The sequence below is a fragment of the Pelobates fuscus genome, chromosome 8 (assembly GCF_036172605.1).
Source record: "Pelobates fuscus isolate aPelFus1 chromosome 8, aPelFus1.pri, whole genome shotgun sequence".
NCBI classification, from domain to species: Eukaryota; Metazoa; Chordata; class Amphibia; order Anura; family Pelobatidae; genus Pelobates; species Pelobates fuscus.
The window spans coordinates 54645531-54660551 of NC_086324.1; positions in this window are offsets into that span (position 1 = coordinate 54645531).

The window sequence follows — 15021 nt, forward strand, 5'->3', positions numbered from 1 at the left end:
GGGGTATGTTTAGTCTTTTTTAGTAGCCACTTAGTCACAAACACTGGCCAAAGTTAGCGTTCATATTTGTTTTTGTGTGAAAAAAGCAAAAAACGAATATTTGGCCAGTGTTTGTGACTAAGTGGCTACTAAGAAAGACTGGACATACCCCACTTGCAATACCTCAGGTTGTCTACTTTTGCAAATGGTATGCCATCATGGGGGTAATTCTCATTCCTGGGCTACCATACGCTCTCAAAGGCAACATAACCAATCTGGCAAATTTCAATGTGAAAAAAATGAAATGCAAGCCTTATATGTGACTCTCTAACTTTCCAAAACACCATAAAACCTGTACATGGGGGGTACTGTTATTCTCGGGAGACTTCACTAAACACAAATATTAGTGTTTTAAAACAGTAAAACATATTACAACAATAATATAGACCATAAAAGTGCAGTTCGCTTGTAAAAAATGCAAAAAACGTAACTTTTACTTAAAATATCATCGTTGTAATACAATTTACCAGTTTGAAACACGAATATTTGAGTTCAGCGAAGTCTCCCGAGTAAAACAGTACCCCCTATGTACAGGTTTTATGGTGTCTTGGAGAGTTACAGGGTCAAATATAGTGTTTGCAAATTAAATTCTCTGCACTTTCTCCCTGTGTTGTCAGGCATGTCAATCAAATTTTAATTAATCAAATCACATAATTACGTTAAAAGATTATTTAAATATACATGTAGAATTTTAATATATATGCATTTATAGGTATTTAAATTCTACGTGTATACTAATGTAATCTTTTATGTAATTATATGTATTTATCTATATATATATATTTGCGGTTATTTGTATTTTATATATATAGAGATATATATAGAATGTCATTCTAAGTGTATTTTGTTACCGATATATATATATTAATAACAAAATACAGTTAGAATGAAATTACATATGCATATATAATTTATATTAAATTTTGTTTCAATTTTTTTATTTATTTATTTTATTATTTTATTTATTTATTTATTATTTTAATTATACGTATTTATATATAATATATATATGTACATCTATTATATATATAATATATATACATATTATATATATATAAAAATATATTTAATTTATTTTTACACTTGTCTTTTATTTATTTTTTTATACTTCCCACCAGCAGGGGGACTGTCTGATATTTCAAACAGTCCCCCTGCTGGCAGATCCACAGCCAGCTATAGAGGGCCATGTGATCGCTCTTTGAGAGCGATCACATGGCCCCCGGGGGCCTGATTTGCCGTGGGAGGGCTGCCTGGGCTGTGAGGCAGTCCTCCCGAAGCGGATCGCGGCGGAGGTAAGTACATCTTACCTCCGGGGGCTGGAAGCTGCCAGCTCTGTTATCTACCCCGAGCGTGACTCGGGGTTACCGCTTCTGGCAGCGAAAATTAACCCCGAGTCACGCTCGGGAATACCGCTAGCCTGGTTAAAGGGACACTCCAGGCACCAAATCAGCATCTAAATGAAGTTGTTATGGTGGCAGGAGGCCCCCAGGGGCACTCTTACTTCAAGGGGTTAAACCGTTTTCAAATGGCTTAATCTTAACTTTGCTTCCAGCGGCGACCATCACAACCCCGCCCCCTCCCCGACTGCATCCCGTGCTGAAATTTCACTTTCAAGAAACGCGGAGGGCAGAGACACTGCTGTTTGGTTCAGAGCGGTCAGCTGACTCTCAGCCAATCAGTGACTTCCCATTCACAAGACTGACTTAGTCAATCAGTGTCGCCCCTGCCTGGTGGCACTCTTGAAAGTAAAATTTCAGAAACGGATGACGCCTGGGGGCGAGTGCAGTTCACCGCTGGAGGCAACTTTGTAGTTAAATTGTTTACGAAACCACTGCTTAGTTTATTTAATCCCTTGAGGTAAGAGTGCCTCTGGGGGACTCATTGCACCGTATCAACTTTATTTACATTACGTTGTTTTGGTGACTGGAGAGTGTCTTTAAGGAACAATATAATTAAAATAAATATGTGTGGGGGGCGGGGCCTGACCGCCAACAGGATCAGACGTGCTCCGTCTGAGCTCCTGCTTCTGGGTCTGAGAATCGGTGCCACAAGGTGCCAAACGCAACCACTGACCCAAACTGGTGCCCACAGCGATTACCAGCAGCTGGGGTACACGGGGATACCACACTAGGCCATGCCTGGCACTCCACAGCAACCCGACAAGGCCCGAAGCGCTCCGGAGCTTGAGCCGGGTAGGGACGGCCGCTCTCCCGGGTCTCCGACCGGTGTCTTGCTTACCCCCCTCTGGACCGGGGGGGTCATCCCGGTCCCCACCCAGTGGCCACAACAACTACAGGCCTACCAAGACCCAGCAGCGTCGCTACCACGACCAACAGCCTAAATATCTCATCAAAGATGGCGGACACCATGCATGCCGAAGGCAATGAGGGGCCCTATGACAACAGCCCAGCGCTCACAACGCGAACGGCCTACAGGTACAAACTAGCCTGCCACCCACCTCAGCCAAGAATAAACCCCCAGCAAAGCGCCCTGACTTACCGCCCGGGAAGCAAGCTCGGACTCCTACTCTAGCCCCAGGGCAGGCCCGAAACGGGAGGGTGAGGAGGGGGCACAGCAAACCAGCACCTGCACTGAACTGGAACACACCGCAGACACATAGGCGAACACCTACACTCCAGACGTGCAGGGAAGCAGGTCTCCCCTACGAAGAGCCGAACACCACTCTCTCACCAGCACAGAAAAAGCTGCAAAGCACAGAGACAGCCGGTTTACAGCAGGACCGCACAACACCCTTAGAGGGCATCAGCACAGCGGAGAAACAAGCATCAGTCCGGCTACACTACCCTACCGTCACCTCACCAGAGGAACACATGGAAGCGATGGACAATGCTATTAAGTCAGCGTGTGATAACAGCCAGCACAGAGCTCCATGAAGCTGGACACCACGGGATAACACACTCCCATACCTGCTTCAACTTGGCTACTGCAGCAACTAGCAGATCATTGCCACGGACGCTATTTGTTATACCAGAGTAACCTAATTAGCTGTATTTTGTACCATGTCTTTGCTTAGCTTAGCTCACAGTTTACAGGCAATATATTATAGGGGGACCTTCTTAAAGGCACATACACATCTGCCTCCCTGACCACGAGGTTTAGCTTGCCCCTGGGTCACACATACACCACACCACCCTGTTAAAGATGTGCAACTAGCTGTTAAGATGGCCGCCTTGCCTGGCATCCTCTAACCCACTGGATTAAGCATTAATCGCACCATACTATACATGTCAATCCTAAAATGCAATGTCAGACGCCTATCGATATGTTTACACATGGTTAATAAATTGAGGTCTGCATATTAAGCTAATATGCCAGCGTAGCTGGGTGGAAAATTTTTGTGCTCTTAAAATCAGCGCTCTCAGTTTATGTTTTAAGCTGTTATTTTGCAAGCACTGATTTTATTTATTTAGCATGCATACTCTTCACAACAAGCGATATTAAGCGAGTAAATTTAACTGTAATGCGTAACCGATAGTAAACTATGTTCTGTTCATGCTTTTCAAAAAAAAAATTGTGCACTGTTCAAATGCCATAAATGTAACATCAATGTGAAATATCTATGCTCACTAACGCTATTGTGGCAGAGCGAGCTGTCTTGTCTAACCATGCACTCAAAAATAAAGAATTTAAAATAAATCTGTGTGTTCACATTATGAGGTGACTTCCTTTTATGTTTAGATTACATCTCCCTTCCCTCGTTTGTTTTGTTTTGTTTTACATAATTAAAAATAACTTTTATTAATTTATTTCAGCAACAGGACAGTCTCTCTTAGCCCCCGATCCTCGTCTGGTGAAGTCACGCTAGAAGCGAAGAGGCTGCATGTGAAGACTTTCATAAAAGTCACAATCTTAAAACTTCTGTAACACACATCTCTGGCCCACCCGCGCTCCTCCTCTGGTTTTCCTTTGGACACTTTCCCCAGGCATTACAAATGTCCTCCATGACGCCAACACTCTGGTTTTGTCACTACATTACTATATTATCTAACGGTTATCCAGCTCTAGCAGCACTGGCTGAGGAGTTACCATAGCAACCACAGCACATTCGCTGTAATTGTTATAGATGGAAAGCAAAGGGGCTAATGAGATATTCCCAGTTTCAGGGTTCTGTCCTGTATTTTTCTGCATGTGTCCCACAACTGAGGACATCAGAAAATGTCTCACTAGTCCTTTTGTTATGCTTTTTTTGTTGAGTTTTTGTTTACGGTTTACAAGCAAACAATACAGTACACAAATCTATAAAACCTAGACTTCAATTTAATATTGTTGGACAATCTTTGCTAATTATTTACTATTTTTTAATAAACTTTTAAAATTATTTCATATTATGAGGAATGGTTAATTTTGTAATATTAATATATATTGATATTTTTGTATATTTAGACGCGATTAAAAATTTATTTTTTTTCAAAACATTAAAATATCCAAATATTTATATATTTGGATATTTTAATGCTTTGAAAAAAATTATTTAAAAAGTTTAACCAGAAATATTAAATCTTTTGAACATATTGTCCAAAAAGAATCATGGCTGAAATTGCTTGGTAACACATTCCTACATAAATGTGTTGTGATGTGTGGCAAGCCGATGGAGGTGTTTTACATTATACATGACAGGTTAATGAGCACAATTAGCAACAAAGTGTTACTCCAGCTCGATTCCCACTCATTAAAGGAACACTATAGGAACCCAGACCACTTCACCTCATTGAAGTGGTCTGGGTGAAGTGCCCCTGTCCCCGTAATCCTGCAATGCAAAACATTGCAGTTAGTTTGCATGGCAGGATTAAGACAGCCTCTAGTGGTTGTCTTCTAGGCACTTCCTGCACACTCAGATCGCTTGCTCCATGGCCACGTCTAAGAGCAGAGGCCTTTCAGAGTAGGTGGAGTTGTACTCTACTTAGTGTCTCTCTCTCTCTGTGGGGTTTATCTAACTCTCCTCTCCCTTTGTTGGTGTTCCTTGCGCTCTTCCATTATTTTGGTGTCTCCTTAACCCTCTTCATCCCTTTTAGCGTCTCCTGACCCCTTCTTTTGTGCGCCTCAATTTTCCCATTCTTGCCCAATTGGTCTTTCCATTCAACTTCTCCCCCTTATTTATGTCCCTACTTCACTAACTCACTTTTTCCTTTTTTGTGTCTCTCTAGCCCCCTAATTTTGTGGTTTTCTCCACCAATAACCCATTCTCCTACCTCCATCTTCCCACCTCTGGTGTCTTTCTCCTAATACCCTCTTTTTAATGGTGTCTTTTTACCCCAATTCTTAACATTTTAAATCTCTGCTACCTTTTTTTTTTTGTTAATACAATTTTTTATTGGTCACTGTGCATAAAGCAGAAACAATTTCGGGATATACAAGTGTTCACAGTTAAACCGTTTTTCATAAATTGCATTTGGAATCAGACAGCCTCGCAGGGCTGAGTAACCATATAACATGAAGGTAAACAAGGATGCTAACGTCCGCAATCCAATTGAATAGCATATTGTACAAATTAAGAGCTTGTATATATTCGAAAGTCGTGCCACGCTCTGGTATGCCATTCCCTTCTGCTTCCTTTTTTTTATCATTGCATGGCTAAACTCTGAGTGCTCTGTGCGCCATTTATCTCTATTAAATGATCACACTGAAATCATGAGTGATTGGTGGCACTTCTGTATTTTGGGGTTGGAGATATGACGTAATAGAGACAGTGGTGTATTTAGAATTTTTGCTGCACAAGGCATGACAGAACTCGGGCACCCCCTAATTTAAATTTGCCCCTCCCCCTCTGATCAAGGCCACACCTCTTCCTGTTAAAGACTAAAAGACGCTTTGACTGACATACACACAGATACACCCACTCACTGACCGGCGCACACACTCTCAGATACACTGACATACACTCACTGGCAGACACGCATACTCACACACTCACTGATTTGACACAATCTGACAGACACACAAACAATTACTGATTTGACACAATCTGACAGACACACACAATCACTCAGACACACACTGACACGCACTGAAAGACACACTCACTGACAGACACATTGACAGACATACACACACTCACAGGCACACACTGATAGACACACACACACTGACAGACATACACACACAAACTCACATTCACTGACAAACAAACTCACTGACAGACACACTCACAGATAAAAATACACATTCACTGACACACACACACTGACAGAAAAAAACACACTGACATACAAACACACTCAGACAGACACACACAAAATGACAGACAGACACACACACGCATTCATTGACAGACAAACTCATTGACAGATACACTCACTCAGACACACTGACAGATATAACAACACATTTACTGACAGTAAACCCAAAACAGTGGATAGCGCTAAAAGAAATTTTGATATAAAGTGTAGCACTTGGGATGATAAAGATCTTCGGAATCAGCAGCAATCACCCAAATTTAGTGGGTGTTTAAAATAGTCCAATAACCAGAAAAGGTTGTTGCGCTAAAATATTACTTTGTGTATATAATTAGTGTATATCTCACCAGGAAATTTTCATAAAAATCATCTGAAAAGATACATATACAGACAATATAGTGCAGACCATCAGAAACCAATGTGCCTTATAGAGAGTGCAATCGTATTCAGATTGAAGCAGTTCACATGGTAAACATGTTACACATATAGATTTATTTTCTCGTTCTTATTATTTAAAGCAAGGTATGCTACCTCAAAGATGCTACACAATTCCCAAGACCAATCCTGGGCGGATGCAGAGGGTGCACCGCGCCCCAAGTGGGGGAGGCACTAAGAGGTGCCCTGTCACAGGGGGCCCAGGTGGTGGCCGTCTGGTCACCTTAAGACACCCCCAAAGCAGCGCTTATTCAGTAAGGCAGAATAGGAACCTGCTTACCTGTATAGCAGGTACCTACTTTGCCAATATATGCCAGAAGAGGAGGGTGGCAGGCAACCAGCGGCAGCCAGGGAGCTCTGATCTTGCCGTTTCTCACTCCTCCCACGCACCCTCTGTGATGCCAGGAGCCAGAATATGTCGTCATTCTGGCCCCAACATAAGAAACAGCGTGCGGCAGGAGTGAAGAACTGCAAGATTACAGCAGAGATCCACACTGGACCCCAGGGAGAAGACCCCACTGGGCCTCAAAAATAAAATCACGGGGGGCGGGGCCTGACCAGCGAAGCTGATAGACGTGCCACTGCAGAGCTCCTCAAACAATAGGGCAAAATACCGCTTTTTGGCCCCAAAATCATACAAAAAAGCAACCCAAACAGCTTCACTCAACCCATGACAGGGTACTAAACGGAGCTTGCAGCTTGTGAACATCTTGGAACCAGCTGGCAGACCGACTTGCGCCATGAGGCCTGGCGACCGTAGAGCGGGAGAGGCAGCCGATCCCCCGGTCCGGTGCCACAAGAGGCTGACACAACGCAAGAAGGAACCCCGTTACCCCCCCCCCCCCTGGACCGTCGGGGGTGATCGGGGTCCACACCTGAGAGGGAAATCGAGTCCGGAGAGAGTGCAGAGAGGGAGTACAAGGGGAAATATACTATACGAGGATGCACCCAAAATGGCGGACACCTCATGTTCCCTCGAGCCCACAGACCCACAGCATGAGACACAGCAAAGACTTGGAGCAATCTTCAACGACCTCTGGCGCAAACTGGTGGCCAAACTGCAGCCGAAAGCCTCACGACGGCAAAGCAAGTGTTACAAAAGCAACAAGCACTGTGTTACCGGGAAGGATACCGAGCCACATACCAAGCGGCGCACTGCGGGCGTAACAGCACAAGCGCAGGGGGAAACCGGCCAGACTACACTAAACCCCAAACCAGCATCGCCTATCAAAAGGGTGTACAAAGCTGCCGCCCTGACTGCCCGACGTCCTTCTGGGCTGGGAGCCCACCGGGGGAGTACCCCATGCCATCCATACACCCGTGGGGACACCTGGATTAGGGAGAACCCGCGGGCCCCCGAGCCAACCACCGTGTCTGGGAGGCTCCATGGACTCAAGGCGAGGGCTCTCGCGAAGGCCCGGAGCCAGAGAGCCGGGAAGCGGAGCTGCGGCGGGAACACCCGAACAAAACGGCGAGATTACCACTACACACCAAACCCCCCTCACTCCAGAGGACATTGCTCTAAGACCCCAGCCGGTAGAAGCACTACCGACATGTGGACACTACCTCTGAGCACCGCCGGTGCCTCGCGTGCAGGCGACATGAGAATGCCGGCTAAGGGAGTCGGCTGACTTTTGGTAACACTATGGGGGCTAGCTTGCTGCCCTATCACCATGCCCATACGAAGTTTTGATGGTGCAGTTTATAATTTAAGGTTTCGAAAATTGGCAAACAACATCGAACTTGTAAGAGATCCTCATTGTTTATTCAGTTATGATTTGCTGTGACTTTATCAAAATATTCTTTACACAATGCTATAATGTTTTAGTAAGCCTACTAGACCTGTGCCAGTACGGCCCATACCCTGCTAACTATATGCTGACAAGCCTGATTACCTGGCGATTTAACTGCTTTAACGGATTTAACCGCTTACCTTATCTTTAGCAGGCTCATGCCACACAAGCGTATATAACGCCCCACTAGTATACTTGGCCTAACTCGTACTCACTTTAATGCAACCCACTCCTCTACTATGACACTGACAACCTGATAACTCTCTCAGGCTCCCTAAGCTTCTGATGTTAAACACTGCTGTACTGACATATGTAATTTAGCTAGATCTGCACCATAGAAATGTTAAATGAAAGCTATTGTCACCACTCAATCTGCCGGGACAACGGTAGTTATAGTATGTATCTAGCTTGTAGGAACGATCAAACATTGCTAACTCAGTCTATAGCCAATTTAAACGATCTTACCACATGTATGTTTTATTCTGAACACGCATAATTACTTTAGCATACCACGTGAATAATCTATACCTTGCCTAACTATCTTGATCTAAGCCTGTTTGTATATTTATATAAAATTGTGCATTGTACTACCACGCCCTATTTCTTTTCATGTTATCACTCATTGTTTTGAACTAAGCATGCGGATTGCCTTTGGGGTACCACGTGCCTGAATGTTATCACCATATGCACTGCAAAAATAAAGAATTAAAAAAAAAAAAAATCACAAAAAAATTAAATTAAAGTGTACAAGAAAGTGTGAATGTGTCTGTCAGTGAGTGCGTGTGTGTATTCGTCACTGTGTGTCTGTGAGTGTGTCTATCAGTGTGTGTCTGTCAGTGAGTGTGTGTCTGTCAGTGAGTGTGTTTGTGTTTGTCAGTGACATTGTGTGTCTATCTGTGTGTGAGCTATAAATCAGTGAGATTGTGTGTCTGTCATTGCAAGGACAATTAATATAGTTTATAAATATAGTTAATTAATATAATAAAGAGTCACTGAAATATTTTCACACTTATTGAGCAACATTTGAACAGCTATACACTTAGCATAGCAAAAATGAGAAAAACATTGTATAATAATTAGATTTTTTTTTTTTTTTTTTTTTTTTTATTAATAAACGTTTTTGGGGGCGGGGCCGGACTGGCATGGCGGACGGTCGCACATTGCAGGAGCTCCCTACCAATCTATTCTCCCAAGCGACTACCAGGGACTCCTGCCACACACCAAGTGACCCAAACATGGTTCCGCCTACCGTAGATGAAGGCAGGAGGGTTCCGAAGCGGATTACCGGAACGCTGACCGCCGAAGTCCAGGTGCGGCCTAGCGGGGGCCTGGGGCGGGGGAGGCGGCCGACCTCCCGTCCCTGGTCTCCCCTGCCGCCGAGATCACTCGGGGCTCTGCTTCCCCCCCACCGGACCGGGGGGGTTATCCTGGTCCAACATACAGACACTGTGACTAACCACGACCCACACACTGGCGGCTCCCAAAATCTAAACGCTGGAGAAACAGTGCAGGGCACGTGGACGCTCGGCAAGGAAGAGGCTGAAACGGGATTCGAGGCCAGGCTGGAGGGATACTGATGAACTCATGCGCAAACTGGAGGTACTAATAAACTACCCGACCCAAACCAACATGACAGCCAGCCTCCCACATAAGTGCCAGCCCAACTCACGACACAGTACCAAGCAACCTACTATGAGACAAGCCCCAGCACACCAGAGGGGTAAAACAAGCCTGAATAAAGCGACACCCCAGCCTTGGCCCAAGCAACGAAGCCCGATTCCCAAACTCACAGCCGCATCCAGAGACCCGCCTGAGGGCCCAAAGCCACACGCACAGCGGCAGGGACGCGGCACTAAACTGCCACGACATACCACCCAAAGCTTCCGCCGTTTACTGGAGGCCATCATAGTAGGCCGCCCACAATGCCTTCCCAGGTTGAAGGCCGCAGGGAGTGACACTCCGAAGCACCAACCACACCGCCGGAGGCCTGCCCGCCGCTGGCGGCGGCTGAACACCCTAGCCTCACGTGGCACCCTACCATGGGTCGACCCGGCCTCTAAGAGCAACCGAGTCGGTGGAACGCAGGTGCAGGCCTTCACGGAGTCCTGGGGCCGGAGGGCGACTACCATCAACCCGCTCCATGCCGCAGCCTTGAGGATCTCCCAAGACGAAGATGCTATCTACCCCATACTACTGGACCGTGCCGGGGCCCTACCTAGTAGCGGTATAGGCTAAACCAGACACACGGACTGATAGTCCAGTTCATCAAACGCACTACCAATGACTTTTGGGGACCGGGCCCGATTGACAAGCACGAACTACTCTTACTGGACTACCACCATACTTCCCACACGGCTGTTGTCGTCCAATAGTTGCATTTAGACAACATATGATATACCCACGAACCGTGCCCTGCACGTAACTACCAACCTACGCTGACAAGCTACTGTTTTTCTATAAATTTTTGCCATGTTATCGTTTTAACCTATGTGATGTTTATGCTTATGGTTTTTCGCACTATTATCCTTACTGCTAGGACCTCACCTATTGTTCACTAAATATGTGCATAAGCCTTGTATGGACCACCGCTACCCTCTTACAGCCTAACACTGCTTTTAAATGTTATACTTATTGACCCAATCGGGTTTCTCTAAGCGTCCCACCCTAGATTTTATGCAGGGCATCTTTGCGCTTAGAGAGTATAGAACGTGACTACATATCATAAGCTGCTTCTAGCATTGATAACTGCCGTTTGGCGCTCCTTACTACAGCTTTTTGGTTTAACTTTTATATGTATTTTATTTAGTCACTGCTAACTTAACTGCTTAGGCTTCGTTAGGCTGTTCACATTTTTGCATAGTCATGGACATATCCATGTCAGAGAAGCGCCGCCAGCCATAATACTTAATGCATGCCTCGTTACCTGTTGTAACGCTTTCTGCTGTAATACTGCATTTAAGTTTAAAGGTGTTCAAACTTAGACTTTTCATGAAAACGTGCATCGGTATAGCCCATAGGCCATCACTGACCGGCTGACAGTCAGACGACAAGTCATGGCTGGGGCTACCTGCTTTAACATTTATGTCATGACATAATTGGGCTAGAGTGAAGTTCAAAATCTGTTTTACACATGTTTGTTCAACTGTATTTCAAACCAAACGTGAACCTAATCTCGTTAACCAACATAAAAAATAAAAAATTAGGCATTGTTCAGCAGGAAATGTAATTAACGCTGTATTAACCCTTATCTGTATATCACTATTGCATTTCCCCTCTTTTTGTTCTGTACCCTATTGCACATGCCTTAATAAAAGAAAGATTGACAAAAAATAAATAAATAAATAAACGTTTTTAATAAAAATACAATATAAACAATATGAATATGAATAAAACAGCAAAAACAATAACGGGGAATGTAATTAACAGATATCATCCGGTATATAATAATAGCAAATGCAAGAATAAACATTGTTACTATATAAAAATAAAATATGTACGAGTAGAATGTCATACTTTTCAGTCTTAAAGGGAAACTCCAGTGCCAGAAAAACGATCCGTTTTTCTGGCACTGGAGGGTCCCTCTCCCTCCCACCCCCCAATCCCCGGTTGCTGAAGGGGTGAAAACCCCTTCAGTGACTTACCTGGGACAGCGGCGATGTCCTTCGCCGCTGTCTCCGCCTCCGCAACGCTCCTCCTTGTGATTACGTCGGCCGGTGGGCGAGACTAATCTCGCCCACCGGCCGAGGAGACCTAATGCGCATGCGCGGAAATGCCGCGCATGCGCATTACGTCTCCCCATAGGAAAGCATTGAAAAATCATTTCAATGTTTTCATATGGGGTTTTGAGCGACGCTGGAGGTCCTCACACTGCGTGAGGATGTCCAGCGACGCTCTAGCACAGGTTTCCTGTGCTAGAACCCAGGAAGTGACCTCTAGTGGCTGTCTAATAGACAGCCACTAGAGGTGGAGTTAACCCTGCTATGTAATTATTGCAGTTTATAAAAAACTGCAATAATTACACTTGCAGGGTTAAGGGTAGTGGGAGTTGGCACCCAGACCACTCCAATGAGCAGAAGTGGTCTGGGTGCCTGGAGTGTCCCTTTAATATAATTCTTATACAAAGATAAATAAACTATATTGATGGATTAACCATCCAAAAGGGGAAATGTCAAAATTACAGATGAAATTGACCTCTGACGTCTTCTTTCCATTCATGTCTCTATAAACGAAGTTTATCAAAAGGTGGCCTAAAAGCAAATTTGCATCTCTTAGATTCCAAGACAATTTGCATCACTTCCTGCATGGATGGAATAGTATCTTTCTTCCAATAACGGGGAAGAATGAAGTAGCAAAATCAGGACATGACATAGAATATTTTTTTTTAATTATCTGGAAATTTCAGGAGAAACAATTCTGGAGTTAAAAAAGGAACCTGATCAGTATGTGTGAATTTCTTTCCAACAAAATTTCAATTTAGGGCAAGACCAAAAAATTGTATAACAGTGTACCAATATGTCCACATTCTCTCCAACACGTATTAGTTTTTGACAATTGTGATTTAAAACTTATAGAGGGAGTTAAGTACCATCTATACAACAGTTTATAATGAGACTTTATATTTTTAACATAGCTTTGATTATTTTTATTTTTAATAGTTCATCATTTAACTTGTGCTTTATTTCGTACATTTTCCTTACGTCATTCTTTATTCATGTAAAATATACATGTGATAGTTATGTGCAAACTGAAGTGGGGAAAAAAAAGAAAGACATATATAAACCTTCAAAAAATTTAAACTGTGAGGTTTTATTTCTTGACAAAATCATTCCAAGTTTATTAAGGAGACATTATAATATTTATAGAAACATGCATGTCTGGACATTTGCAAACGGGAGGGGTTAGTAAGATGACCATGCCCACATGGGTGCGCCAAAAAGCTTTCTGCGGGGGGGCGGGGCCGGGCCACCAAGCGGCATGGCAGCAAAGCAACGTGGCTCCGGGCCCGAGCCCCGAAAAACGGCACAAAACACAATTATAATCTGCCCCAAAGCAGGATTGCTCGCCGTGGCGCTATGAGGATTCACCCAGGCTTCCACACAACACCAAATCATAGCGCAGATATGTATGATACAAAGGATATACAAAGTGCAGGACGCATATAAATTTTAAACTCACAAATATAGAGCCACAGGGTCACCTGGCTCTAGTGGTACACGCCTCGGGATCTTTAGAGGGGATCCACCACCCTTTCTTTATATCCTCTTGGTAACTCCCACTTCCAGAGTGAAGATAAGGATGCAAGATGAATGAATATCCAATAAATCAGGAAAATATTTATTAAAATAAAATTGGAAATATAAAAGTAATAACAAAGATTCAAATGAATCAAAATAACATGACAAATAGTCCTATAAACCAAAACGCGTTTCGCCAGGAGCTGGCTTCCTCAGTTGGTGTAAATTTTCAAATGATACCTTTCCCGCTTTTATCTGATGTAAATTGCTTAATTTCGGGCATCTGTGTTGACGGACGTATTAATTAATGGGACGCATCTTTTATCCGTGCGTCTATGCCGGCATCTGTGAACCCGGAAGTTTCGTTCATGGAACGCACACGTGACCGGATGACGTGTGCGTCCGCACAGAACTTATTGCTCATCCTCTTATTAGTTCTTCGTGGAACGCACGTTTGCGTTCCACTTGGTTCATTGATGAACTTACAAAACGTCCTTATTGGTAATGAGTCCACTCGCAATTATAGTCAATTTTTAACAAATAGAGAGAGATAGAAAGAGAAAAAGAGAGAGAGTGTCAAATATAATTACATAAAAAACACAATCAAATACCATATAATTGATTCTAAAAACACTCCTAATAAAATGCTTAATGCCACTAATTATAAAATATTCTAAATAATAAAAGAGAAACTAATGAATAAAAATCATGAATATTCACAATAGGGGAATGAAATATGTAAAGTGCAGACATTAAGAAGTAGGGAATATTTCCCCATATATGTACAATAAAAACATAGAGGATGTGGGACGTATAGTAGAAGGGTGGAGACATTTGGGAAGGGATATTTATAAAAAATGACAAAGCTCGAAATCTAAATTTAATCTGTAACCGCTTGCGGTTCCCTTATTTACCTCTATAATGTCTTAAAGCATAGAACTTAGCAGGGCTAACCATACAGATATCTTAGCCATAATGTTATATAGTTAGTAAGAGATCCTCTATTTAACATGTGTAAATAATTGAGAATACAATATAAAATAAGGATTGTCTTGGAAGCCATAGATTGTCTTTTAGATATTTATTATATAAAAATATAAATATAGACATATCAAATCCATTATAGCAGAGTTTATAAGATGAAATTAAATGCTTGCAAATATCATTAATAGGTTAACATACCCTTCTGAACATGTCATCATGTCAGCCTCTCAGTCATTTTAAGATGGAGCAGCGTCTGTCTCCAAGTCTCTCCTCTGTGTGTTAACATTTAAAAGTACACCTATTTATACCTTAAGTGTCGTCATTTTAGAGTCACCATAGTTC